At 35.4% G+C, this 5,971-nt stretch overlaps 1 long non-coding RNA gene and 1 pseudogene across 1 annotated transcript; both read left to right on the top strand.

The window, feature by feature from the left end:
- The first annotated feature begins 926 nt into the window (after nt 1-926).
- LOC120152865 lies at nt 927-5,728 on the top strand (annotated as a pseudogene).
- Nucleotides 2,858-4,068, top strand: LOC120152663. Its single transcript, XR_005518696.1, has 2 exons — nt 2,858-3,211; nt 3,808-4,068. It is a non-coding gene; the product is annotated as an uncharacterized LOC120152663 (long non-coding RNA).
- Nucleotides 5,729-5,971: the final 243 nt, after the last annotated feature.

Here is a 5,971-nt window from a genome sequence, read left to right as displayed (position 1 = left end):
TAATCTTGTATAATTAATTAATTAATTAATTATAGATTAAAATTAATTTATATTTATTTAATCATTAGACATTTAATTAGATATATGAAGTTTAAATTTAGTTATTAAATTAATAAAAATAATTAAAGTTCAAATCAAATAAATAATTAATATATATATATTTGGATTTTATCTTACTAGTTTATTATTTATCACATTACTAAAAAAGTAATAATTCAAAATAATTTATTTATTTATTTTAAATTAATTATCGGGTTAAAATCGGGTTAATGTTTAATTCAAATCGGGTTTGAGTAAATTAAATTCAAATTATTTTCGATTCGATTGTTTTTTGTTCGGGTTGCTTTTGGTTTGAGTTATTTTCGGTCCAGGTTATTTCTGTTCGAATTCATATTAGTTTAGCTAAAATTCTTCCATTTTTGGTTCAACTCGATTTGTTCAGGTTTCGGATCAAATTCGTGTCATTATGTCCAGGTCTTAGATTAAGTAAATCGGTTCGAATAATTGAGCCCAAGTCAAATTTGTTAGGCCTACAAATACCTAAAATATTAAATACCTATCAAAACAAAGGCTTTGAGATATATTAGAATGCTAAAACACATGATTTTAAATATAAATTATGCAAATGTCCGACTTATCAATTTCTAAAAGATTAACCTAAAATAAATGGAGTCAAATGAAACATAATTGTTTGCATGACTGAAAGGTGTTAAGTTAATCAATTTAATGTATTACATTTAATAATGATTTTTAACAATAATATATCGATTTATTATAAATTAATAATGTCAATTATTACATTATTACTTTTTAAAATAAATAAAAAAATTTACTCAAATAGCCCTGACTTATTCATGAATTTACCCTTTCTCTCTTATTATCAGAAAAATATACGAAAAGAAAATTCGTATAACTTACGAAGTCATTTTTTGGGGGGGTTTTATTTCTGCTTTTAGCTCTATTGATTCGGAATTTTTTTCTCATTTTTGTCCATTTAGTGAAAAGAGGGCTGTTCTTTTTTATTAATATCAAGAAAGATGAAGGTGACGGCGGATTCATGTTTTGGGGACGATCAAGTGTGGCCACCGGGGTTTCGTTTTCACCCAACTGACGAAGAGCTGGTTCTTTATTACTTGAAGAGGAATATCTGTAGAAAAAGGCTCAAGCTTGATATCACAAGGGAAATGGATGTTTACAAGTGGGATCCTGAGGAATTGCCCGGTAATTTTTCCCTTTTCTTTTATAAACCCCATCATTTAGGGTCTTGTTATTGATTGTTGATATGGATTTAGGGTTTGCGTGCTTTGACTTCGTTTAACTTGAATTGAATTGCATTTTTAGGGGTTTCTTTTGATTTTATCTGTAATTGATTTGTTTTCTTTCATTTTGGATTGCGTTGACTTCGGTTTGCTTTGCTTTGCACACTAATTGGACTGTTTCTTTGGTTTCTACTTTTTGTTGTCTATTAATAGATTTTGATGGAAATTTGAATCATCATCGTGCGGTAGAGGTGCCGTCCGAAACTGTTATTGTCACGATGCCGGCAATCATCGCTATGTCCACAATTGTGATAAATGCGACCGCAATTTAAATCTCCGGATAGATTTATACAATCAAATTGAAGCTCATTTTTCCCTTTGAGTAGATAATGTTTTACTTTATCCGTATGATCAGTTTTCTAATAAACAAAAAATGCTATTCAGTTCGTTAACATACTTTTAGTATGTGAACGAATACGAAAGGAGTTTTTAATGAGAACTCCAACTTCTATAAAAAAAATGCTATTCAGGGCAATCCATATTGAAGAATGGGGATAGACAATGGTTCTTTTTCTGTCCAAGGGACAGGAAGTACCCTAATGGGGCAAGGTCAAACAGGGCAACCGTACATGGGTATTGGAAGGCAACAGGAAAGGATCGTACTATTTCATGCAATTCTCGAACAGTTGGAATCGAGAAAACTTTAGTTTTCTACAGAGGGCATGCACCTAGTGGTGAGCGAACCGACTGGGTAATGCATGAATATACCCTTGATGAAGAGGAGCTAATGAGGTGCCAGAATGTAAACGTATTTAGCTGAATTAAGTTTTTTATGGAACCTTTCCAGTTTTGTACTGTATATGAGCTGTTTCTTGATGATATGTTTCACTTTTGAATATCAGGATTATTATGCCCTCTATAAATTGTACAAAAAAAGCGGAGCTGGTCCTAAAAATGGTGAGCAGTACGGGGCACCATTTAAAGAAAAAGCATGAGCTGATGAGGAATACGAAAGCAATCCCGTAGATGCTATCACTCCCGTAAAGCCAGCTGATGAGGCTATTCCTGTTGATAATGTAGAAGCTGATGCTCTAGATCTGTCTCCATCGAGTGATATCGAGCAGTCTATGAGACAATTAGCTGATGAGCCTGCACTTCCCCAGACACAAACTTATCTTAGCCATGTATTGCCTCAGATTGTCAGTGTTGACGAGACGCAAAGTACCTTGCTGGATTCATCTCCAAGAGATATTCTCTTTCCCGATCCAGCAAGTTTTGAATTCCATTAGTCACCCACTTCTCAATTGCAGTTGCAGGAGGCACCTGAGGTCACATCTGGTGCTGATCGCTCTGAACAGCTCCCCCAGTTATGCGAGGCAGGCTTCTTAGAAATGGATGATCTCCTTGGTCCTGATCCTTTGATCTCCGGTATCGAGAAACCTGTGGAGAATGTCCAGTTCAATGAGCTGGATGGGCTGAGTGAATTAGACCTGTACCATGATGCTGTCATGTATATACATGACATTGGGCCTATTGATCAAGAAACAGTTCCACTCTCGTATGATACTATGATCCATTAGGCAACTTACCAGTTTGAATCTTGGTTTAAAAAAGCGCGCATCAGGCGTGCCTGATGCGTGATGCGACCGTTGCGATGGTCAAAACGCATCGGGCAGCCTGATGCGGTAGGGGGTACATAATGCGGTCTGATGCGATTCGATGCGGCTGATGCGGTCTGATGCGGGCCGATGCGTTTAATAAGATTTTTTTTAGGCTTTTAATTGGACTAGTTTATGTTTCTAACTTAATTGCTGGAATGGGCTTAAAAAGCCATATTCAATTGACCTAAATCTCTAATAAAATATCACCTGGTTGCTGCTTTCCTCCATCGAGCTTTCCCCCCTGCTATTGAAGATCTGTCTGCTGAGTGCTGCCATTGAAGAAACTTGAAGGTAAGTCTCAATTTTGTTTTTACATTTATCCTTGATTTACTGTTTCTTTTCATCCCTGCCACTCGCAATAGACTTGACAAGAGGCTGCTGCTATCTTTTTCATTCCTAAGTTCTTATGTGTACTAAAACAAGTTGTTTTTTGTTGCTTAAATGAATGAACTGTTTTTACATCCTATAGATAAGTTCTTTTTGTTGCAATAGCTTTTAGTTGCAAAAGCTTTTAGCTTTTAGAAACATAAATAAGTTGTTTTTTGTTGCTTAAATGAATGAACTGTTTTTACGTCCTATAGATAAGTTCTTTTTGTTGCAATAGCTTTTAGTTGCAATAGCTTTTAGTTGCAAAAGCTTTTAGCTTTTAGAAACATAAACAAGTTGTTTTTTTGTTGCTTAAATGAATGAATTGTTTTTACGTCCTATGATTTTACTGAAAAAACTAAATCAATAAGCTTTAATGCCGCAATAGCTTTAAATTGATTTTACTGAAGGTTTAGCGAAGAACTGTTTTTTTTTTTGTTGCTGGGGTGTATGATTGTTTTGCTACTTGCTACTTGTTTAAGCTTTTATATGTACTAAAACAAGTTTTTTGTGATTTTTAGTATGGAACCAACTCCTAGTGCTACCTCAATGGGTTCAAATACAAACACAACTAACAAATCAACTCATCCAGCTAGGAAATATTCTACGCAAAAGCCTAGCAATAGAAACAATTTTCGTTGCCATTTTTGTCCCAAAGTAGTGAAGGGTGGTGTTTATCGAATGAAATGGCATTTCATTGGTGGTTTGCCGGATGTTACTAGTTGCCCAAATTGTCCAGAGCATGTAAAGGAAGAGGTGAGGTCTTTCATGCAAAAAAAAAAGAAATGGAAACCATAGAAAAAAAGATGAACTCAACTTACTCAAGAAGATTCGAGTATAGTGACTATGATCTTGATGAAGATGATGATTATGTTGAAGTGCAAGGGGTAGTAGCAAAATGTCTCAAAGAAAAAAGCCAAGACAAAAAGGTCCTATAGATAAATTCTTCGCTCCTAATCTCGAAGATGTTGTCAAAGGAGGAAAAGTTGGAAAAGGAGGGAAGCAACAAACTATCAATGTCACGGTTCAAAAAGAGTTGAGGGAAAAAATTTGTAAATATATAGCACGGTGGTTCTATGATGGAGTCGGCCCATCAAGAAATGATAAAGGAAAAAGACCCGCTCTTGTTGATGAAGATGAGATGGAGGAAGACATTGGAGTGACTGATGATGATGAGGGAGATGGAGACGTGCTCAGGTTTGATGATGGGGATCTTGGAGACATTTAGTTTGTGACTAGAGAAAGTTTGGAGAACTCTGTGGGGGAAGGGGGAAGTGGGAGCTATTGTTGATTTGTCTTTTGGTTGTTTTGATTTTCCTACGCGTACTTGTCTATTATGTTATTTAACATTTATGAAGTACTATTAAACTACTTTTAGTATTAATTGATGTATTTTTTATATATAAGTATTTACAGGGTATAAAATTAGTTCAAAAGTATTTTTTTTTGTGAAAATTAGCGCATCGGGTTCGTGATGCGAGCGCATCACGCATCGGCTCTCGGGACACTAAACGCATCAGAGCGCATCTCGCATTTTAAAACCAAGGTTTGAATCCCAATCTAATATAAGTCTGATGGATCAGCAGTTGCAGCCTCAACTGAATGGCTCGGTAGATAGTACGTTGAACCAAGAAGGTTATCAGTCCCATTCCGGTCCAACTGTGAACATGATGGATCAGCAATTGGTGTTCCATTCAACTATGGACCAGGTGGATTACCATGATCAAAATCATCATCTGCAAACAGATCAGATTAATGGCTCACCTTGGACGCATGATCAAAGCAGCGATGTCTTTGTTCCACCAGGATCAAATCACGGGAATGCCTCTGCAACTTCAGGTATAACAAATTTGGAAATCAATACTTTGTGAACTTACATTACTTTCACTGAGCGATGCTTTTGTTTTCGACCAAGTGTTGCCTTAGCTCATCCTCTTTAGAGCTCTTGACGGATGGTTGGGTAGATATGGCAAAAACCCTTTGTGAAAAAAATGGAATTTTAGCTTATATGCTTATGTATGTTTTCTTTTTCGTGTTTAGGTTTCGCATACAGTGGTACTAAGCAAGACCAAGGTGACACAAACGATGAAGGTGGAGGCTGGTTTTCTTCTTCATTGTGGTCGTTCGTGGAGTCAATACCTACAACTCCTGCATCTGCTTCTGAGAGTCCTTTGGTAAATTATGCTTTCGAGCGAATGTCGAGCTTTGGTAGGTTGAAATTAAATGCAAATGTTTCAGCAATGAGTGGTTGTGCAACTGCTAGGAGGAAATGCAGGAACAAGGGATTTTTTTATCATTTCTGTACTTGGTGTACTGTGTGCTGTTTTATGGTTCCTAATAGGAACAGTTAGGGTCGTAGGGAAATCTATCTCCTAAATAAGTTGGAATAGTTTAATATCTAACATTTGACTTTGAATGTAAAGGGAGTGTTAGCTGAAGTAATAGGTGTGCATGTTACATTTTTTTTTGCGTCATATTTTTGTGATTTCGATATAGTTATCGATGGTGATAATATTCAGTATTTATTAATGCTTCATATATTTTTATTAATTTATTACATGTAAATTATTAAATTGTTGATTTTTAAGTTAGATTTAATGATGTGGTCATTTAATTCCACTACTTTTTTAAGTTAGATTTGTTATTTTTATTTTGTTTGAGCGTTTTTGGTTACGTTTTTTTTAA

This window comes from Hibiscus syriacus, unplaced genomic scaffold, assembly GCF_006381635.1.
Source record: "Hibiscus syriacus cultivar Baekdansim isolate YM2019G1 unplaced genomic scaffold, ASM638163v2 tig00111095_pilon, whole genome shotgun sequence".
Classification (NCBI taxonomy): Eukaryota; Viridiplantae; Streptophyta; class Magnoliopsida; order Malvales; family Malvaceae; genus Hibiscus; species Hibiscus syriacus.
The sequence above is the reverse complement of the archived record's forward strand: the minus strand, read 5'-3'. Positions and strand labels throughout refer to the sequence as shown.